Genomic DNA, 24,165 nt, shown 5'->3' with positions numbered 1-24,165 from the left:
CTACCTTCAAGATAAGAAGACATTTTGATAAGGGACATATCTAAGTCAGAGGTCTCCAGACTCTGATTTGAAACTCCTATGAAAGAAAATTAATTTATGTGTACTTAAAATTACAGATGTAACAATTATAATAACATCATGCATATTATAAAATGAAAAATTTTAAAGCATGAGACATCTTTTAAAATTTTATTTTATTGGCTTTGTTAAGAATTAAATATATAAGTGGAGGAAAAAACAACCATCTCACTCTCACTCAAGTCTTATAAATAAGAAATATTCTAAGTAAGAGCAATGTGATTACACATGATTTTTTTTTTTAAAGATTTATTTATTTGAGAGAGAAAGAGAGTACGAACAGGGGGAGAGGCAGAGGGAGAGGGAATGAATCTCAAGCAGACTCTATGCTGAGTGGGGACCCCGATGCTCAATCCCAAGACCACAAGATCACAACCTGAGCCAAAATCAAGAGTCAGAGGCCCAACGGATTGCGCCACCCAGATGTCCCCATGACATTCTTTTCTTGAAACGGTGATTCAAAGATATAGTTCTAAATTCACTTTATTTCATGCTTGGTTCTAAGGGTGTTACGGGCTGAATTGTGTCACCAGCCCCCATTCATGTGTTGAAGTCCCAATCCCCAGTACCTCAGAATATGACTGTATTTGGAGACAGAATCTTTAAAAAAGTAAGTAATCAAGTTAAAATAAGGTCACTAGAGTGGGCCCTAATCCATTATGACCAGTATCTCTATAAGAAAAGGAAATTTGTGGGGCACCTGGGTGGCTCAGTGGGTTAAGCATCTGCCTTTGGCTCAGGTTATGATCCTTGGGAGCCCCAAGTAGGGCTCCCTGCTCAGCAGAGAGTCTGCTTCTCCCTCTGCCCCTCCCTCTGCTCATGCTCTCTCTCTCTCTCAAATAAATAAAATCTTAAAGAGAAAAAAAAGGAAATTTGTACACAAACACGGAGAGAAGCCACGTAAAGACACAGGAAAAAGTCGGCCAACTATGAAGTCAAGAAGAGGCCCCAGAAGAAACCAACCCTTCCAACACCTTAATTTCAGACTTCTAGCCTCCAAAAGTAAGAGAAAATAAATTCTGTTGTTCAAGCCACTCAGTCTGTGCTACTTTTTTTATGGCAGCTGAGCTGACTAATACAAAGGGCCAGAGTAATTGAAAAAGATAACTCACCACAATAACACAGAGCCAATGAAAGAAGAGCTTCATGGACTGAATAAAAAAAAAAATCATCTGTGAATTCCATTCACCAATTAAGCAAAAGTTTGTTGAAATGTGACTAGTATATTTCCATCTTCTCCAATGTCTATGGACTATATCTGCATACTATTTGGTCAGGGTTACATTATTTAAATTTTTCAGACTGACTAAAAATCCACTGAAACTACCTTGAAAGATTTTAAAACAGACTAGAAAATGGTTTCCAAGGGTCCTAAGTGTGAAGGTAAGAGAGTTTTATAGATGACACATATCCTTTGTTTTGGACAACAACAAATAGCAATGAAAACATTCCCAAATACCAAATTCTCTCTCCAAATCATGAGATTCTTCAGAAAAACAACAGATTTCTCATTTATTATTAAAACATCACTTTTGCTTTGAAGGGATATACTGAAGGTGTTTATATTTTTAAAATTGCCAATAACCAATTATCATTACAGAAAACCAACAATTCTGGAACTTTTCTACGGGTAAAGGAAAACTGTTTGGCTTATTTTAACTCTGGTGACTCTTAAAAATGCTTCTCTGTAACAGACTAAGAAACTACTATAAGATACCAATTATTTTCAAGGCCAATGCTCATCTTATTTTTCAAGGATTGTAATGATTCTACAATTTAAAATATAATTTGTAGGGGCGCCTGGGTGGCTCAGTCAGTTAAGCGTCTGCGTTTGGCTCAGGTCATGATCCCAGGGTCCTGGGATTGAGCCCCACATTGGGCTCCCTGTTCAGCAGGGAGCCTGCTTCTCCCTGCCACTCCCCCCAGCTTGTGCACGCTCTCAAATCTCTGTCAAATAAAGAAATAAAATCTTAAAAAATAAAATAAAATATAATTTGTAAATATCCTGGGACTCAGCACCAAAAAAAAAAAAAAATCTATAAATCTACCTACTCAGACACATATAAGCTGCACACATAAAAACTGTTATGTGTTGCAACAGCTAAAAGGGAACACAAAGTGAGGATGTCACCATCCACTCTTTTTTGTTGGGGAATGACCACTTTTCCCGTTGGGAATAATCCCGTAAACTCTGACAGGAGTGAAGGCACCAGTTATCAATCCGTATAGTGAATATTCAGTAAAGCCTAATTTCTTGCTTTTTTTAGATGAAAACTGATGTAAATAATAAATCTAATGCTCTTTTTCCTTCCCAATGTCTCATCTTGTGCATCCCCAGGAGACCATGAGTACAGAGTAAAGTGTTCCAACTTACATGTGCATTAACTCTAATGTTTACCACTTTTCAAAGGTAAATTGAGAAAATTCAGGGGTCGGCTAAAGTAACCAGGTGGCCAAAAGTTTTAGGAGTATAAAATGTGGGGTGCATGGGTGGCTCAGATGGTTAAGAATCTGCCTTTGGCTCAGGTCATGATCCCAGGGTCCTGGGATCGGGTCCCGCATCAGGCTCCCTGCTCCTTGGGAGCCTGCTTCTCCCTCTGCTTCTTTCTCTCTCTCCCTCTCTCTCTCTCCCTCTGTCTCTCATGAATAAATAAAAATCTTATAAAAAAAAGGAGTATAAAATGTAAGCAACCCTTTCCTTTGAAACTCTGGAGGAGTACTCAGAAGATGCAAGAAGCATTTTCCCTCTGAAGATTTATTGAGATGTAAGTAACATAAAACACTGTGTAAGTTTAAGAAGTACAACATGACTTGATAAGTGTATATATTATGAAACGATTACCATAATAAGGTTAGTTAACACATTCATCACCCCACTATTATTTTATTTTGTAGCGAGAACATTTAAGATCTACTCTCTTGGGGGGCCTGGGTGGCTCAGTCGTTAAGCGTCTGCCTTCAGCTCAGGTCATGATCCCGGGGTCCTGGGATCGAAGCCCCACATCGGGCTCCCTGCTCGGCGGGAAGCCTGCTTCTCCCTCTCCCACTCCCCCTGCTTGTGTTCCCTCTCTCGCTGTGTCTCTCTCTGTCAAATAAATAAAATCTTAAAAAAAAAAAAAGAAAAAGGGGCACCTGGGTGGCTCAGTTGGTTGGGCGACTGCCACGGGCTTGGGTCATGGTCCTGGAGTCCCGGGATTGAGTCCTGCATTGGGCTCCCTGCTCGGCGGGGAGTCTGCTTCTCCCTCTGACCCTCCCCCCTCTCAAGTTCTCTCTCTCCATCTCATTCTCTCTCTCAAATAAATAGATAAATAAATAAATAAATCTTTAAAAAAAAAAAAAAGATCTATTCTCTTAGCAACAGCATTGTTAACCAGTCACCAAGAACTATTTTTTAAAGGCGGGAAATACATGCCTACAGAGGTCATTTACATCTGCACAGTCCTTACCCTTTCTCGAATGACAGGGAAACACAAAAGCCTCAGGGAGCAGGGGAGATATGCACTAGAGGCAGAAGGAAAGAAGAATGGGATTTGGGAAAAGTGTTCCTTGGTGTAAATATCAAGGAGGCTGGCAATCACATTCATAGCTGTGCTTCTGTTGCAGCTAGATTTTACTCTAGTGTTCCAGCTAATCATCTAGTTTAATGCAAGCTAGGTATGGTTAACTGTACATTGTACTATATCCAGAAATGTACCGGTCCTAAGAGGCTATATGGGCCCCTGGTAAAACAGGGCTTACATGAAGTAGAAGAACTAACTTCCCGAACCAGCATCTTATTGAAAATTCCAAATCCCTGGGAGTATGGAAGCAGGCTCTTCAGCTAACCTTACCATTAGAACTTAGGAGATGATTCTGATGTCCAAAGAGTTACTCTGGAGCGCAGATCCCAAAACGAAGCTGGAAATTAGATTCACAGGAGCCAGGAGTGTCGTGTGCACTAAATATCCAGGGGCCAAGCTCTCAGCAACGCTTGCCTTGTCCTAAATGCGCCCTTTATAGGGGCACCTGGGTGTCTCAGTCGTTAAGCGTCTGCCTTCGGCTCAGGTCATGGTCCCAGGGTCCTGGGATCGAGTCCTGCATCGGGCTCCCTATTTGGCAGGAAGTCTGCTTCTCCCTCTCCCACTCCCCCTGCTTGTGTTCTCTCTCTTGCTGTGTCTCTCTCTGTCAAACAAATAAATAAAATCTTAAAAAAAAAAAGTGCCCTTTATAAACCTTGAAATTTCTTTGGGATGCACCTTCAATTTTTGATGTGAAAGGTGTAAAAACGCTTCACTCATGGATGAACCACAGACATAGCGAAACAGAGATGTAGGTGATAGAGGTAGCAAAACAGGGACATACAATATTATTGTTCTGGCCAAGGAGGATGAGAATAGTTTGATTTGTACAGGGGGCACTCTGACAGTCAAAACTAGATGATGACTGTCTAGTTGGTCCACAGTATGACAATGCCGTGTTCAGATCTCTAATATTTGCCCTACTTTGTCAAGCCATTTTATTGGTTTCTAGATCACTTCTTCCTGCTACTAGGTAGTCTTTGTGAAAAGAATGCAAACTAATTTTCTTATACTAGAACCCCTGTTATAACATATTTGTTAATTAGTACACTGTTGAAACTACATCCTTGCACTGAAACATAATACTAAATGAAAGGGTACTATAATGCAGTTAGCCTATAATGTTTTACCAAATACATTTTGAAGACATTCAACTAAATTTACCTAGAAAAATAAATTTCGAAAGATACTTTGGAAAAAACCCCACATAATATAATCCCTAAGTTTTATAAGATATCTTCCAAATCCGCTAATGATATGGTTTGTTAGCCACACCACTGTTCCTGTCCCATAAAGAAGACTGTAAGTTAACAGGAGAGTATTTAATGTCATGTAATAGCATAACTGAGGTCAAAACAGTCCTCTCTAAGTCAGTTCTTATATTTCTCATCAGCAGAACCTATTTCCCACTACCCAAATGTGTTCAGCAAATAAAAGGTAAAGAGAAAAAAATCCAGGTGGCACAGAAGAGGTCTGTTTGCATAGTAATGTGGTATTTTAAATGATAATCAGCATCATTTATTAAGTGCTCCAGGTGCCAAGCATTGTGCTTAGTAACTACAGACATTATTACATTTAATTCTCACAGCTCTGACAGTTATTATTACCTCCCTTTTGTAGAGAAGGAAGCTGAGACTGGACTGGTTAGTTACCCAGGTAACACAAACTTAGTTCTGCTTTACTCCAAAGCTTCTGTATTTAACCAGTATGCGTTACTTGTTTGTGGGTAGACATAACAATAATATCAGCTAATATAACAGGATGTCAAATGCAACTTTTCCTGTCCTCTCAGGGTTTCAGCAGGGGCCTCAAAGGCCAAGATCAAAACAATAGGAATCAAATACTTCCATATTCTAAAGAGAAGTGCAAGGCTTATAAAGTGGGGCAGCCAAAACCAGCCCTGCTAACATCTGTTCATTACCCTTGTCACAACTATGTAAAAAGAATTATAATTAATTGCAAGGATTACAAGGGACAATATAAAGAACTTCTTTAAAGAAATTAGGTGTGTATGTTTCCTTTCCTCCTAAGGGAAAAAGAGGAGGTACTTCCTGCCTATCTCAAGCCAAGGGACTGGAAGCTCAAGATAATCACTCAAAGCCCTGAACTTGTACCAAGAATAGGAGAGACACAGGGACTAACCACTCCCGCCTGGGGGGATAAAAAGTGCTGGTTCATAGCTAAATTTTAAAAAGACTGCTTAGGTACAACAGTCAAATTAAATGTTTGAGCAGAAGAGGAAGTTTTAGGAAATGCCACAATGTGGAAACATATATAAAAGTAACTTGAATTACATGAAACTTGACAATCTCATTAAATTAATGCAATGTTAGTAACTGCCCATATACTTAAATGAAGTTTATTTTAATTTTTTCATCTAATTATCCTTTTTAAAACCTCCTCTGTAGTAAGAAATAACTGTCCCAAATTAGAACTTTTAAACTTTACAAATAGCTTCAAAATAACTTTAAAGTAACGTAGTTTTTATTTTTATTTATTTTTTAAGATTTTATTTGAGATAGAGAGCGTGAGCATGCACACAAGGGAGAGAGAGAACGTGAGCATGGTGCGGGGGGAGAGGCTCAGGTACAGAGAGAGAGGGAGAAGTCAGGCTCAGGACCCAGGGATCATGACCTGAGCCGAAGGCAGACGCTTAACCAACTGAGCCACCCAGGTGCCCCAGTAACATAGTTTTTAAATCACAAACTCAAACTTGGCTAAGCTCTTCTTAGCAGCAAAATTCTTACTTCCTATAGTGTTCAAAGGTTGAAAAAAATTCTAGAAAGTAAAGAGAAAAAAAATTTTTTTAAGTTTTTAAATATCATAAACTACTACGACTACTTTTTAGAAATTCTGAAAAATAGAGAAAATGAGGGGAAAACACCTCTAAGCCTACCAACTCCAGCATAATCACTGGTATATTTTGGTATATTTCCTCCCTGCCTCTTTCCATAAGTATATTTTTATATAGTAGCAATTATAGTATATATGTATTCACATCCTGCTTTTTTTAGTGTTATGCAAAAAAAATGCACTTTTGAAGGATTTAAAACTATAGACATAACAAGTGCTCCTAAAAACATACATTCATATCCACTGAATGTAACTTTCAATCTTATTCTAAAGCCAAAAAGCCAGAAGACCGATTTCTGAAGTTTTCAAATCCCCAAATTATACGTTCAGTGGATATTTTCTTTTGCTTGACAATATAAAAACAACAGAAAGTAAAACTGCACTCACATAGTTATTAGACATGTCTCCTATTCCTCAAATTACCATTTAAACACATTAAGTATTAGATCTGTAATACATTAACCTTCAGGCCCAACAATTATCACTTAGAAGCATCAAAGTTAGCACCTCTCCCCTCCTCTTTCCTGGACAATCCAGCCCTAAAGCCATTAGGTAAAACAGAGGAAGGCAGGCATCCGTGCCTGATGCTCAGGAGCCACAAGAGACCAGAGCACCAGCGCTTGAGGACACAGGACAGCATCTGTGTAGGAGGGCAGCTGGTATGGCCTGGATGGCTGAACAAGGTCAAGAGGGCAGGCCCTACAGAGGCAGCCCAGCACAGGATGTCAGTGCCTGACCAAAATGAGGGGGTAGCCAAGTTGACGGGTGGCCTGGGTGGATTGTCAGAACCAGGGCGGGGTGAGGAGCCGGGGCAAACTGGCACAGAGTACTGACGAGTGAAACTCAGGCTGGATTTCAGCCTGTCAGCTGGATGCCAATGTGTAACAGACAAGCGACTCAAACAGAACACCTTGAATGACTACAGGCTTCCTCCCATCTGAAAGGAGAGCATTTCTAGGAAAACTTTCATAACCCAAACTGGTGTAAAGCGAAGAAGCAATTACCATTAATTATATGGAAAATTGTCTGAGCTTTCCCAGATCCCCAAAAATAACCTCTTAGGCTTTTCTATACCTTAGTACACATCTTGCTAATGGATGCACAAAATAAACTGGGCTAAAGCACAGATGCTCACAGATGCAAATCAAAGCTATGGTGGCTGGATGCTGAGACACTGAGTGTAGTTCCAGGGGAAGGGAGCTCCGCAGAGACACTCTAGCTGTGTGTGGTGGGGGGGGGGGGTGGCAAGGGGGTGTGCAGGGGGTGGGAGGAGCTGCATATATAACAGCTTAATTTGATGCAAAACAAATGCTGAACGCTATTTTCATATTTTGCCTTTCTTTGTAAAAGTGAACGTCCCCTTCAGATTTCTTTCAGTTAGCAAAAACAGGTACTAACGTAGATGGCCCACAAAAGCGAAGCAGCCTAATGTGAACTTTCGAAAAATGGGGGATACCTGGACCATGTAGATATTAAAAAGAATGAGGTAGAGAGCTATGTGCAGATATGGGAAAATGTCCAAAATAAAAGTGGGGAAAACAATTTCTCTAGTATGATTCCATCTCTATATAGATTTTTAATAGAATTTTAGACTCTTATGCATATACGTATAAAACATACCCATACACACCCACACACCCACACCCCTTGCCATGGGGTGAACTGGATGTTACCACAACTGACTTCTCCTCTGTTCAGCCTCCTTCTCTGAAATGGACTGAATGAACGAGGCTTCTTCTCTTCCCCAAAGTGGACGAAGGGGGTGGTTAGAAAGTGATCATCTTATGATCATTTGGACTTTCTCAGTTCAGTATATGGTTGGTTCTGTCAGTAAAAGTTTCACTATCTTCACACTGATACTTTTTATACAATCAGACCATACTTTAAGAAATTTTTTTATTGTCTTTGTAATAACATGACTCAATGTTTTATAAGATTAAATTTCATGGACACTGCTTATTGGATTGTGGTGGATAAGCAAGAAATCATCAATGATGGGACCAGTGAGAAGGCCCTGGAGCAAGTTTTTTACTCTTTATAACTTTTTACAATGCTAGAACCTTTTTTTTTTTTAACCAGGATTATATATTTTTCTTGTTTTTTAATGTTAAAACAGGATCTATCTGGGTGGTAGAAAAATGGATCTTTTAAGTTGTATTCTTTATATTTTTCTATATTAAATAAAATACTAATGTTTTCTTAAAAAAACGAACACACATGATATTGCAGAAATATCACTTCCAATAATTTATCCTAGGGAAGTAGCTGGATAAATTCACAAATATGTATACAAGAGTAGGCTTTTTAATTTTTTTAAGGTTTTCCGGTTTTTCTGGTAATCTCTACACCCAAGGTGGGGCTTGAACTCATGGCCCCAAGATCAAGAGTCAGATGCTCTTCCGACTGAGCCAGCTAGGCGCCCCAAGAGTAGATTTAGATTACTGTAAAATGGAAAATAAATTTCCAATAGGGAACTATCATTAAATGTATAGTATTATGGTAAATCCATACACTGAAATACTATTAAGTTACACCATGTTCAAAATCTACTAAGAAAAAGAAAAATGTTATAAAAGACTGTGCAGTTTAAATCTAGATGAATAAATAAAGTTTAAAAGTAAATATAATATATACTGAAACATTAACAGTGTTTATCTCTAAGTAACAGAACTATGGTTGAGTTTTCTTTTAGTTAATCTGTATTTTCTAATTTTTTTTATTATTTTATTTTAAAGATTTTATTTATTTATTTGAGAGAGAGAGAAAGAGAGAGAGCACAAGCAGGGGGAGTGGAAGGCAGAGGGAGAAGCAGACTCCCCACTGAGCAAGGAGCCTGACACAGGACTTCATCCCAGGACCCTGGGATCATGACCCAAGCCGAAGGCAAAAGCCTAACCAACTGAGCCACCCAAGCACCCCTGTATTTTCTAATTTTTAAAAATAAATATAAATCACTTGTATAGCATTTGTTATCAAAAAATGTGACTCACTTTTTAGAAGATTCATCAAATATGTCTTGAGCATCCTCTTCATATAAGGCATTTGGTAATTAAAATAGCAGTAACAGTAGCTGAGCTTTATTAAGTGACTATTATGTGCCAATCACCTCAGTCACTTTATCTCAATTAATTTTCAGAGCACCTCTCTGGGGTAGTAGATCAGTTAAGATTAAGTTTGGCTACAGATTACTTAAAAACTGAAAATAGCAGTGGTTTAACCAATGTTTGTTAAACAAAAAGATGTCTGTTTCTCTGCCACTTAAATTAAGAGAGAATAGGCAGCCCAAGGTGCCCCCAGGTCCTCAGGCTCCAGTGTTTCTGCTATGCCATCCTCAACACATAAATTCTATCTTCACGATCACTTCATGGTTCAAACTAGCTGCTGGAGCTCCAGTTATTACATCCGCATTCCAGGAAATAGAAAGGAAAAACGGCAGCTCTATTAAAGGAGCATTCCTCGAAGTCCCATATAACACTTTTGCTTACTGCTCACTGACCAGGATTTAAGTTACAAGTACTAGATGAATGAAGGCTGGGAAATATAACCATTCATCTTTTTATCCTGCAATGTGCCCAGCTAAAAAATTGAGTTCTGTTTCTTTGGAGCATGGATATTAGAGTAGGCAGAAAAATCTCTGCTGCAGGCAGGTTATTTTTGTCCTCATCTGCAGACAGAAAACAGAGGTGCAGAGTCACATGGTTGAGTGTCAGAGACTGCCACCAGTCTATGTATCTTTCACTCCATATTATGTCCCATTAGAAAATCAATACTTGAAAATAAAATACAAACACACTCACAGGAAATTTATATATAATTGTAGGCAGTTTATTATTAAATGAGATTTGATAGATGAGAAAGCATCTACCAAAAGAACAGAACTAAGAGGCATTCCTGACAAACAGAAAAACAGTAACAAGTGTTTCTCTTGTGTTTTTAGGTAATCTCTTTGCCCACTGTGGGGCTTGAACTGACAAACCTGAGGTCAAGATACCCATGCTCCACTGACTGAACCAGCTAGGCACCCCAATAAATATTTCTGAAGCACTTATTATGTGCCAAGAGTTTTCTAAGACCTGTAATTTTTTTAGCGTAACATATACAAAGTACACAAGCCCAGTAATCCTAGGTGTACAGCTCAAAGAACTTTTACAGATGAACCCACTTGTGTAACCACCACCCAGCATATCTCAGGTTTCCTCATGTCCCCTTCCAGTCAGTAACCATCCTCCAGAGGGAACCACCAATCTGACTCTTCGATCCATGGATTAGTTTTGCCTTTTCTTTATTTTATTTATTTGAGAGAGAGAGAGAGAGAGAGTGAGCAAATGAGAGAAGGAGAGCATTGGGGGGGCAGGCGGGGAGAGGGAGAGGCAGCTCTACAACTGAGCAGGGAGCCCGATGCGGGACTCAATCCTAGGACCCTGGGATCACGACCCGAGCTGAAGGCAGATGCTTAACTGACTGAGCCACCCAGGAGCCCCAGTGTTGCCTTTTCTTGAATTTCATTTAAACATAAATCATACAGTAGTATTATTCTGTATATGGTTTCTTTTGTGCAAAATAATGTCTGTACGATTCATTCATGTTGTTGCATACAGCAGTAGCTTTTCCCCCCTTTTCATTGCTGAGTATTATTCCAACTAATGGAAACCCTAGCATGTATTAATCCATTCTCCTTTTGATAGACATGCACATTTGTTCCAGGTTTTGACTATTATGAGGAAAGCTCTTATAAACATTCTTCTATGCGTCTTTAAGACACATAATCACTTATTTCTCTTGGGTATTGTCTTGGAGTAGAATTGCTGGGTTATAGGATAGGCATATGCTTCACTTTAAGACACTGCCAAAGACTTTTCAAAAAGAGTGTACCACTTTACCCTCTCCCCAGCAGTCTATGAGTTCTAGTCGCTCCTCAGTCTCACAGCCCTTACACTGTTAGTCTTCTCCATTTTAGCCATCCTGTTATGCAGTGGCATCTCGCTGTGGTTTCCACGTAAACTTCACAAACTCATTTATTTCTTACCATACCAAGCCACACATCCTTTATCACCACAGAACCATACTTTATTTATTTTTTTTAAGATTTTATATATTTGACAGAGACACAGCGAGAGAGGGAACACAAGTGGCAGGGGGAGTGGGAGAGGGAGAAGCAGGCTTCCTGCCGAGCAGGGAGCCTGATGCCAGGGCTCGATCCCAGGACCCTGGGACCATGACCTGAGCCGAAGGCAGACGCTTAACGACTGAGCCACCCAGGTGCCCCATACTTTATTTTTTAAAATGACTTTTATAGATCATCATGCTCTGTTGGAATTAAGCATTATAAATTCCAAAAGCATTACTAATCCAAAACAGGTCAGTTTGAAGACATTCTAGGTCAGTCCTTTTCTATCATAGATGGTAATTTCAGTCATAAATGTAGATAAAAGATGGGAGAAAATGCCAGGAGTGTGTGGAATTATGGAAGCCAAAGGAAGAGAATCCTTCAAGCAGAAAAGAATGGTCAACAGATATACGATCAAAAGGTCAAATAAGGTAGGGATGCCTGCATGGCTCACCCAGTTGAGCATCTGACTCTCAGTTTCAGCTCAGGTCATGATCTTGGAGTCCTAGGATTGAGCCCCTGTGTCAGGCTCCGTGCTCGGCAGGGAGTCTGCTTAAGGATTTTTCTCTCTCTCTCCTTTTCCCTCTGCACCCCCCACCCCCTCACACTTGTGCACGCTCTCTCTTTCTCTCTCTCTGAGATAAATAAATAAAACAAGTTTTTTTTAAAAAAGTTTAAAAAGAAAAGGTGAAATCAGGTAAAGACTTGAGTGTCTATTAGTCATAGGACCTGGGCAAGAGCAGGTTCAGTGGCATGGAGGAAGCTAAAGGGAGGTCACAGTGAACTGAGAATTGAATTGGGAAAAAAGAACGTAAACAGCAACTGGAGACAATCCTGTCAAGGAGTTTACCCAGGTAGGCAAGTGGACAACAGAGTAGTAGCTACCCAGGAACACAGGGTTCAGGAAAGCCTTTTTTTTTTTTTTTTTCCTGATAGAAAAGAATTAAGCTTGTTTAAACACTGGTGGAAAGGAGTCAGTAGAGAAGAGAAGAAACAAAGGTCTGAGAGTAAACCCCAAAAGGGAGAGAGGGTGCGGCACCCAACTGGAGCTGCGGGGGTTAGCATTTGACAGGAAGAGGGACAGCTCTCCCACTGGAGAGAAGGGAATAAGGAAGGAAAGGTAAGGATGCAGGTATATGTGTAGAAGGTGGAAGGGCCATGCACTGATGAACTTTCCCTTCCGATGACTGCTATTTTCCCTTTGAAATAACAGGTGAGATTATCTGCTGACAGGAAAGGGAGAGAGGGAAAAACCCAGGGTAGAGAAGGTTTAAGATAGGTGGTGTAGAAAAAAGAAGCAAGAATCTACAGGTTCCCTAAGCAGGGAGTTTGCAAAAAGCAGGGTTAGGAACTAAACTTTTGAGAACTTGAAACGTGATTAGAAATTGTAAATGAGCAGAAATGACAAACCCAGGGCAAAAGACTAGTGAGAGCTGACAGGGTCAGGATAATGTGGACCACAGGTATCATGGGAGGAAAATGTCCTAAAAAGAAAAGGAAGAGGCACATCAGTGTCTTATAAGTAAGGAGACTAAAGACTGAGAAAGGTCCTTATTTTTTATGAGAGGGCATTAATGAATGGTGTCAAAAGGACAGTAAGGGCAGCTAATAGCTAGCTAAAGCTAAGGAAGGCAATCAGTGAGCAAACGGAGCAACGAGGAATCCAACGTCTATTGTAAAGTCGGTGAGAAGAACAAAAACAGAAGGGGCAAGCAATTAAAACAAAACAAAACACAATGTTTTAAAGCTGGGGAAAAACCTATACAGTTTTAAAAATTGCAGCCAGAAATAAATGAAGGATAAATACTTGGAAGAGGGTTTGGGGAAAGTTAAGTCTCATAGAAGAAAGAGGCTTAGAAGTGGGAGAAAGACGAGAAGGTGTGTATAGTATAATGAAGTCTCAGACCAAGTCAGGTAAACTTTCTCATACCAAGTCAATGAAGCCTGCTCATGGTGTACCAGGCCTTAATCGATGAAAAGAAAATGCCTGGCTATTTTAGAGAAAAGGCCTGGCTGCTTGAGGTTAAAATCTTTAAGAGCTACTCAACAAGGTGGATAGTTTATAGATTAAAGGTTGGATATCTGACTGAAGTTTGATATCATGATTCACACAGGGTCTGGCCTATGTCATTCTTCATCTCCCTCCTAAAGCTGGGCACAAGAGTGAACAAAATAAGCTGGGGCCAAAGACAGGAAAACTAGTGATTCTCTCCACTCAGGGGAATGCCTTGCTTCTTGGTGTGCATAATGGAAGATCAGTGGAGCCAAGCAACCTGGCAATACGATGAGGACAAAACCGAAGTCTCAGGCACTGGGTGAAGGAGAGGCCTGTTTGTGGGGAGAAACTGGGCTTCAGGGAATCAATAAACACAAGGAAAGTAGGAACACGTAATATCCACAGGGAGAGCGGGAGATCATAATTTTTCTGGGGAGGAATGGAAAACCAAAGAGGATCATCTAAGGGTAGTAACAGCAGAAGTATATGTTGGTCTGGTTTTATAGAATATGAACACACCATCCCTAAGATTCTTGAGCCTGCTTAGTGAGAGAGGACTGCCTATTGAGTCAAGTCCTTCCTCTTGCACTACAGGCCAGTGTTTCATGAACTGTCCTAACCAAACCCCTGGCAAGAAATACATTTGTTGTCACAATACACACACACACACACACACACACACACACACATCCCTGAAACAGAAGTTGCACAAAATAATTACCCTTACTACATATGATAAAGTAAAACATAAAGTTAATATCAAATATTATGTTCCCATGGCGCAAATACATTTAAAATTCCAAAATAAATAATATTAAAATTAGAAAAGATTCAGTGTAATGCAACGGGTGACCTTCCCTGTTCATAAATTAATTCCAGTCTGGAAAACACAAAGACAATGTTATATACTTGTCAGGTTTACTATAGAGTCTTTTATTCTTTTGCTTTAAATTGGGTCAGGGTTGAAAATCCTAGTTGAAACAATAAGTTGGTGTGAATGGCAAAAATAGTACTACATTCTTTCTACTTTGCAATGGAAATTATTGGATCTTAATACAAAATGATGATAAGCAATGTCATATAATCATTTTCACAGTAAATGGAGAACTCAGCCACAAAAATTCACTTTCTTGACAAATTAAAAGCACAGTGCAACTTATAATATCAGTGATCCCATCACTTTGGACTGTGATATCTGTACCAGACAAGAGCCACATCATCAGCATTGATGAAACATCCCATAATGGTACAAAATGGAGGTATGCCATCACTAAGAGGTGAAATTTTAATTTTCAGCTGATTTATCATTAAAAAATCATAAACATAACATCCCTGCATTCTGCTTTTTTTAAAGATTTTATTTATTTGAGATCGAGAGAGAGAGCATAAGCATGAGTGGGGGAGAGGGGCAGAAAGAGAGGGAGAAGCAGGCTCTCCGCTGAGCAGGGAACTCAATCCCAGGACCCTGAGTTCAGGACCTGAGCCGAAGGGAGACGCGTAAGTGACTGAGCCAGCCGGGTGCCCCTCATCCACGCATTCTAGATGAATACTTTTTTCCAAGAGGTATGTAGCCATTTTTCTCTTATGGCACTGATAGGCAACTAAATAAAACAATAATGAATCTCTCCCAGGAATGGTCCCTGAATAAAAAAGAAGCTGAGATAATTTTACATTTTTTTCTTTGAAAATATTTGAAAAGGCTTACTGAAAAGTCCAGTATGCTATGTTTCCAAGAATCTTTTTAATTTTAAAGACTTTTAGCTTTCATCTGCAACATTAATACAAATACAAAAACATTAATACAAAACATTAATACAAAAACCTGTCATTTTAGTCAGGTTTTGCACATTGGATAAACCTATATTTTAAATAATCTTCATTAAAAGTCTTAGACTCTTTCTCAATTCACTATTTTCTCAACATTTTTTACTTCCAAATGCAGCTGTTGAACATGTTTCTGGATTCTTTACTTCATGCTTTCTTCTTCTAACAATTAAATAATAAATTCTACAGGCAAATTGATCTAATTTGCTTTTCAATTACAATTAACAGCAGCGCCTGGGTGGCTCAGTCAGTTAAGCATCTGCCTTGGGCTCAGGTCATGACCCCGGGGTCCTGGAATCAAACCCTGGAGCAGGGAGCCTGCTTCTCTCTTTCCCTCTGCTCCTCCCCCAATTCACGCTCCCTCGTTCTCTCCCTCTCTCAAATAGATAAATTCTTCAAAGAGTTTCAAAAATAAGACTTGGTCAGAGAGCATGTCACCATTTTCACCAGCAGCCAAGATTATTTTGCTACATTTTGCTTGACCTTGAATTATGCTACTCTGATTGAACTGTGCAATGATAACCACTGCATTATGACTAGGTGGCAAATGGACCATCACTTTAACTCACATAATGTTCCTCTTTTGTTCCGTGTTACCCTTTGCAGTGGAAGTAGGGACCAGGGAAAAGGGAGTTTGCAGTAAACACTGTTGCAGAGCAGGCTGGTATTTCCTCCCAGCACGTCCTATTATCACAGGCTTTAATAGACTCTTATATAGTCAGAGTATCAAGGAATACAGATAATTACTTAAATATAAAATTATGCTTCATATTGCTAAGTAACCAATTCAAACATAACCTAGATAGCTAGAGATTCTTGTTTTTTTCACTCCAGTGGAAAAAAGAAAGAGAAAAAAAGTACATCTAAGTTGCTGCAAGAATAACGCACACAAACCAGTCCGTCCTAAATTTTAATACCCACACAGAAAAAAATCCACACATATGCCATTTCTATGAATTTAAACTTTGAAGGAAAAAATAATTTTCCTCCATGTCCTCTGTTGTAAACATTTATCATGCTATAAAAACCCTGAAAATCAGAAATCTTACTTTAAAAAAATAGGGCATAAATAATAACCTTTAACTAATATAAGTGGCTTAATATTGCCCAAACTGAATGCTAAAAAGTCTGTTTTCAGGCTGCTACCCGGGAATCTAAAACTTATAAGGAAAAAAATATTGAATTTCCTTCTCAAAAATAGGGGGTGCAGAAAAACATCTGGAATAGCTAGACGTGAAAAAGTAAGTCCTTTAAATTTCCTTCTCTTATATCACCATCATTCACTTAATCCTTCAATCTTACAACCTCCTATAATGCCCATGAAGTGAAGAAAAACTTCATGTTTTCCTTTCCTTAGGATAAAAATTACTCATTTAAGTTAGAGAGGAAAAAGACAAAAAAGATTCCATCATGTCTAACCCTCTGCGAACCAGTGCAAGACACTCCTTCAGGTTTTGGTCTTTTATTTCATCCAGTTTTCAATATCCCCAATTTCACTGAGGCAAACAGATCACTGTTTTTCTGGTTTAGTAAGGAGCACTGAATACTGAAAAATATTTTCAAACGTATTTTTTGATCCTGACATTGTACAAGTTAGTCTATTTCTCTGTGTCTCAGGTTCCAAAACAATAAAGGGAATATTTTCCACCTACTCTATATGAGAAACAGAGGATGAATTTAAAATTTTCATATGTTTTCAGCAGGAGGTGTGACTTTGAACTTTTATTTTTACTTTTATTTAAATTCAATTAGCCAACATACAGTACATCATTAGTCTCAGATGTAGTGAAGAATTTTTTTTTAAACTAAACTTACAAATCTTTTTTTTTTTTTAAGATTTTATTTATTTATTTGACAGAGAGACACAGCGAGAGAGGGAACACAAGCAGGGGGAGTGGGAGAGGGAGATGCAGGCTTCCCACTGAGCAAGGAGCCTGATGTGGGGCTCGATCCCAGGACCCTGGGATCATGACCTGAGCCGAAGGCAGACACTTAATGACTGAGCCACCCAGGCGCCCCTAAACTAAACTTATAAATCTAAGTACTTAAAAAAAAACGCCCCTTGTGACAGGATCAACCAAATGTGGCCCATCACCTGTTTTTATATAGCCTCTGAGCACAGACTGGTTTTTATTTTTAAATGGTTGAAAAAACAATCAAAAAAGTATAATATTCTGTGACATGTGAAAATTATATGAAATTCAAATTTCAGTGTCCATAAATAAACTCTAATTGGAACACAGCCCATGCTCTTTCATTGAAGTATCATCCCTGGCTCTTTTTGGCAGGATTGAGTACTGACAGAGATGTACGGCCCACAAAGTCTAAAATATTTACTATCTAGCCTTTACAGAAAAAGTTTGTCACTCCCTGCCTTAAGAGACCATGCATTTATTTGAATGATACTACAAATTGGGAAAATATTCTTGAAAGTCCATTTTTGAAAATGCTTTCAAAGCCATAACACATTCTTTTGAGTCTCCTCAGTGGTGGCAAACCTTCATTCTTTGATTATGAGTATGAATTCTGGAGGTGGCTAAGCCACCTGGAGCCAAAGTTGAGTAAGACTGGTTATCAAGATGAATCAACCAACAAACATGTATTAATAATCTATATTTACCAAAAGCGAAGGTCTCTTCTGGAAAAAAGCACTATCTCAGACTTCCAATCACATGAGGGTATAGTCATATGTTTTCACTGATTTCCTTGATTCAAGATAAACAGGCTATCTATGCATGGAAATAGAAAGGGGGGGCACCTGGTGGCTCAGTCAGTTAAGCATCGGACTCTTGATCTCAGCTCAGGTCTTGATCTCAGAGTTGTTGAGTCCCAAAAAAAAGGAAAAAAAGAAAGTACAGAGGAGGAAAAATAATTCCGTAATAAAACTAGAAGATCTTCTTTCTTGTGTGGCTGTGAATATGCTGTAAAGTCTTTTTTTTCTTTTTTCTTTACAAAGAGGAACTCCAATAATACTTTGGGCGACGTGCTCTTGGAATAAATGAGTGACTCCCAAATAAAATTTTATTTTATTTTTAATTTAGTTTTATATTTTATTTTGAAGTAATCTCTACACCCAACATGGGGCCCGAACTCATAACCCCGAGATTAAGAAGAGTTGCATGCTCCACAAACTGAACCAGCGAGGCGGCCCCCCAATAAAATTTTAAAAGAACAGGAGTCACTGGGTTGTAAAAGTTGCTTAACCTTCAATTAAAACCCATCTTATTGATTTATAATTACAAGTTATAAGACAAAATTAGCATCAATCAATCAGTAATCCCTTCCACTCATACAAAGCAAACCATTTATCCCTGGCCCTGTTCTCTTCTAGTTCCATATGCTCTCCCTGAGCAATTTCATCTGCTCTTATGGCTTCAATTACCACTTATTCGCTAACTCTAAAATTTGAATCCCCAATCTCAGCCTCCCTCCTGGGCTCTGGATGCTCCCCTGACATCTCTACCTGAAGTGTCCAGAGACACTTCAAACTCGAGATGTTCAAAACTGAAACAATGCTCTTCCTCCCACATTAAAAAAGTAAAACAAGTTCCTCTATCCACAGTTGCCTAAGCTAAGAAACGAAGTCACTTACTTTTCTGTTCACCTTCAAAGCCAATCACGTTTTAAGCCCTACAAATTCTACATCTTCATCAACCTGTCCTCTCCTCTTCAGGTCTATTCCGATTTTCCCACTCCAGGCCCTTACCCTCTCTTATCTGGACTATTTCAATACCATTAGCTTTCTAACTTATCTCTCTCCCTTTTGCCTCTCTCCATCCAATACAGCCTCCTTCCCATACCACCGCTTTATCTGTCTTCATTACCTAAAATCCTTCACTGGCTCTCCATTATCTTTAGAATCGAGTCCAAAGTTCCTAGCATGATACACAAGGTCTTCAATGTGTGGCCCCAGCCGACTTCTTTTTCTCTTTCTGAGTCATAACTTTGTACTTACCTATACCCATATGTTGTTTTATAACACATCCTGTATTTCAAAGTATTAAAACTACCTTTAACACCACATTCTACAGTGAACAATTTTGCCAAATGAGAGGCACAGAAACTCCATGCTTACCTCATTTCTAGTAATTTCAGTGATCCTAACCTGTAGAGCAATCAAGCTCAGCAATTTTCTTTTTCTAGTTTATTTCCAAGCACCATCCCCTTTAGCCCAACCTCTCATCTCCATATACTCTGACCTTTATTTTTTCTAAATAGACTTCAAGATTTTTATAAATTTGTTTATTTATTTATTTATCTGAGAGAGAGAGAGTGCCCTCACGAGCGAGGAGGAGGGGCAGAGGGAGAGGGAGAAGCAGGCTCCCCGCTGAGCAGGGAGCCCAACACGGGACTGGATCCCAGGACCCTGGGATCATGACCTGAGCCAAAGGCAGACGCTTTACCAACTGAGCCACCTAGGTGCCCAAACTCTGATCTTTCGTCAATAAACTACAACATATTCCTCACAAATACCATATACTTTCACATAATATTCCTGTTTTCATCCACATCTTCTGTTCCCTTCCCCAACTCAGTTAACTCCTGTTCATCCTTCAAAGACAAATTCAAATATGGTACCTTCTCTCTAATCTTCCTCCTTATCATATGTAGAATTATTTTCCCTCATCATTGTTCCCACTAAATTCTATCTCTATCTCTGTTATAACTCTTATCACACTGAAATTGTGGGGATTTATTTACATATCTGGTTATAAGTTTCTTGAAGGCAGGGAAGCATTTGCTTTTCTTGAATCTAACATTTAACTTATGGTCTGAGAACAGACATTTTAAACTTCTTATTGAAAAATAATCACCTCTTCTATTATTAAGATAATGCCATAATTGTAACTGAGTGACTGTGAGTTTAGAAACAAAAAGAATCCTGTCATTCACCAGGGGGAGAAAATGCTCTTATATACAAAGTATAATTAAATTGTAGCTTGGGCAAACCTCCATCCACATCTTGCAAGACCAGTGTCTTTCTCTCCATGTCTCTTTCTTTCCTTTTTTTTTTTTTTTGAAGAAGTTCTTTACAGAACTCTCTTTTAAACATACATTGGATTTTACTGGTATTCCCCTCACAGAATTTGAAACTCACTACAATGCACAAGTTAGGATTAGGATTTTTGGAGTCTGTCTGGTCTGAATGTTAGCTTTGCTGCCTAGGCTGTTTGATAGGGGGTTATTCAACCTCTATGTCTCTCAATGAGGACACTGAAACGACGATACCCCCTCATGATGCTGTTGTAAGGATTAAATAAGCTAATGCATGTGAAGAATTTAGAACACTGTCTGGCTCAGAATAGGTCTCAATAAATGCTGACACTGATGTTATCATCGGTTTTAAAAACAGCTTTCTTGCTACTTATTTTAGCCCACTTGGTAGAGTTAACCTCCCAGAAGGAAGGAATTGTGTTCTGCTCATACATGAATACAATGCAAGTACTAAAACTGTGCCTTGTAATATAATAGGTGCTCAATAAATACTGTGACTATAAGGCTTCAGACCTCCAAGATGAACAAATTATAAATTACAGCAAAATTTATATAGGGAGTACATATTTAAAACGATGTTTTAAGTAGTTTCAAAACACCCATCTTCCACTGAACTGCTGAAACGTTGAAGCTTTTAAAGCAACACAGAAAGTATATTCACTAGGAACTTTCCCTCTACTCCATTTGATTTGCTCTTAGTATCCAGTGGTCTAAAATTCTTGTCTATAATACAAGACAGATCATTTAAAATACAATTTCCATGTTCATAAAACTCTTGTCACATCAAAAAAACTAACATTCTTCCTTTATGTCTGCATTTTAGAAAATCTCTTGCCACAGTCAACATTAAAAAAAAAAAAACCCTAATGAAAGGCCAAGAGACACAATTACTACATTTCCTGGTTTCTGCCTGGGAAATTACTTCAGAACACGCCTACAAGTATCCCCAGTGAAAGTCTGCTGGTTACAAACTGCTATTCCCTTTTTTATTTCGATTCTCCCCCTAAGACCCCTCATACATTCACATACTCATAGAAAAGAATGCAGATGTCTATAATAAAGGCTGTACAAAAAAATACAGCTACATATTAATTTTGTTTTGAAGGACTAAAATCTTACAAAAGCAGATGAAAGTCTTGATCTGAAGCAATACACCCAGGTAACTTAAAACTGTAACTATTTACTTAAAGCAAAGAAGTAGATTATTTGATTGGTACCGAACTTCATGATAAAGAATGTGTAGATAATGTGTGCTATTCTAGAAAAATTCATTGACCAGTTAAAAATGGACCATATTTCAAACAATGGTGATATTGTGGGGGCGGAAAAAAAGAGAGCTTAAACAATTTATTTACTCAGTAAACAGAGATTTAGGACTTGATCTAAAACACTGGAGGTCAATCACTAGCTTCAGGGTAAAGGTTTACAGAGTGCCTACTATGTGCCTGGCATTTAGCAGATGCTTTACAGAATAAGCTTGCAGCCGGTGCACAAATTACAATACCTAACATTTACAGACTACTCTCACTCATCTCCTTTGACCCTCAGAATACCCCTAGGCGCGAACATCCCAGATTTACAGCTAAGGAAACAGAGGCCCAGAAAAGTCGATTTGAGGTATCACATCTGTTCTGTGGGTCCTGGCCGAAACTCCAGCCCTTGACTCATCATTTAATCATCATCTGCTCTACTAGTTACTCAAAAGTTCTTGGATGTTCCACTGTCCGATTTTAACATCAGAATCCTACTGGACGACTTTCAGTGCTGCGCTTGTCAGATTCTGTTAAGAATCAAAACACACAAAAAGCAAGAATAAAAGTCCATCGTCTGGGGAAAAAAAAAAAAAGTCCATCGTCTGCGCCTGTCGGCGTTCAAGCTCTCCGGCCGACCCCGGCGGGCGACAGCCCCGCGTTTCCATCGGGACGGGGCGCTCCCTCTCCCTGCCCTGGGACTGCCGAGCGCCGAACGCCCCCGGTCCCCGAGGTGAGCGGCGGGGACATGGCCCGCCGGGCTCCGCCACAGCCGCCGCGGCCCACGAGCGGGGCTCCCAAGGCCCGTTGTCGCGGGGCTCGGGGTCCGACACTCGCGCGTCCCTCGGGGCCGGGATCGACACCTCCGCCGGCCCGCTCTCGCACTGCCAGCCCGGCTCCCGACGCCCAGCGTGCGACATCCACCGCCGCGAGCGACCGAGGCCCCCGCCTCAGAGCCCGCCCCAGATCGCCCCGCGCCTACCTGCCCTCGGTTTCCACGCCGCCTCCGCGGCCGGGCTGCGAAGCTCTCCGCCTCTCCGCGGAGGCGCCAGGACTCCGCGCTCCTACTCGGCGTTGGCTCCGTCCCGCCCCCGCAGGCCCCGCAAAGGCCCCGCCCCGCCCGGCCGCGGCCCCACCCCCGCCCGGCAATACCCGGTTCTTATTGGCTCCTCTTCCCACTCCTCACGCTATGGCCCGCCCCTGGTACCGCCCGAAAACCGTCGAGAGGGGAACCGCCCCGGTTCGAGTCAGCCTCTGGGCGAGAACCTTGTCCGGGACCTTGGTCGCCCGGACGCCGGCCAAGCCCTCTAGCCAAAGCTCCATTGCAGCCGCCGTGCCTGCGGTCCTACTGGCCCTACGGCGATGGACCTGAACTTTACATGAAGTTTGACTCTTCACAGCCACCTAGTTTAGTCAAGGAATCCAAATGGCACCTCGCTCAAGGAAACCATAAAATTATCTCTTGCCACTGCAATTGCAGTCCAGTGCCAGCTTGAAACGTAGACAGATGCAAATAACGCTCCGAAAGCCTGAGGTTTGAAGTCCCAGAGCAGGGTGCCTTTGATACTCCCAGTGCCTGAGGTTGGCCCCCACGCCCTGTTGTGACACACATGCCTGAGCACTACGCCTGCAACACGCTCGTACTCGGGTATGGGCATGGCGCTGTGCCTCCTGCGAGCGGCAGCCCAGTTTCACTAAGGCTGCGAGTCGGGATGAGTTGAGCCTGTTTCCCAGGCACTGGCTAACCACCCCACCCCACCTCGTCCCGCCCCATTCCACCCCACCCCACCCTACCCCACCCCACCAGAGCCTCTTGGGTCTGATGACCAAAATCTTCCCACATCTGTTCACAGAGAGGTACCAAAATAGAAGACTGCCAGAGAGAGAGGTGTTTGGTTACACATCACAGATGACTGTCACAAGCCAATTTAGCCAAAGCAGTAAAAGCTGCATATCCCACACCGTTGTGAAACCATGAGCTATGGACAATCAAACAGGAATTACCTTCTATGGTGGAAAAAAAAAGTAATGACAAGACATTTTAAAAATCGTGTCTTAATGAGGAAATAAATGTCAATATTGTTTGCCTAAATTTTGAACAGTGATCTTCATGGGTTACCCCCTTCACCCTCCCCCAAATCTTTCTATATTTAGAAAATTTCCCAAATAGTTGTCTAAGATGAAATTTTAAGCTAGAATAGTATGATTTTAAAACTTATTTCAAAATGCAAATTGATGTCGAAGTCCAAACTTTGCATTCAGGAAGATTATTTGGCAAAATGAGGCCGATTGAATTCCAAGTACCAAATATGAAACCAAATCTGGCGTGGGTTCTACGGCTGTAATAAAGGAATTAACATGTATGTATTCTACTGCCCTCTCATGGGTAAGATGGAGATATAACTAATGGTAGTTAATGCTTTTTAAGTCTGAGGATAGAAAGTTTAATTTAGCAGTCTGTATTATTTTGATGACATGGAGGACAAGGTAAAATAAAATCAGGTT

The 24,165-nt window shown here is 40.2% G+C and overlaps 1 protein-coding gene across 2 annotated transcripts in view; it reads right to left on the bottom strand.

The window, feature by feature from the left end:
• The window catches only part of DENND2C (DENN domain containing 2C), a 78,968-nt gene extending 56,268 nt beyond the window's left edge, over window positions 1–22,700 (bottom strand). For both annotated transcript variants that reach the window (XM_028102207.2, XM_028102209.2), the window contains exon 1: window positions 22,643–22,700. The gene's annotated coding sequence lies outside the window, so the exon portion shown is untranslated. The remainder of the gene's footprint in view (window positions 1–22,642) is intronic.
• Window positions 22,701–24,165: the final 1,465 nt, after the last annotated feature.

This window comes from Eumetopias jubatus, unplaced genomic scaffold (assembly GCF_037043125.1).
Source record: "Eumetopias jubatus isolate StellerSeaLion01/CBP00866 unplaced genomic scaffold, mEumJub1_p1.0 scaffold_4, whole genome shotgun sequence".
NCBI classification, from domain to species: domain Eukaryota; kingdom Metazoa; phylum Chordata; class Mammalia; order Carnivora; family Otariidae; genus Eumetopias; species Eumetopias jubatus.
Note: the sequence above shows the minus strand (reverse complement) of the source record. Positions and strands in the feature narration are given on the sequence as shown.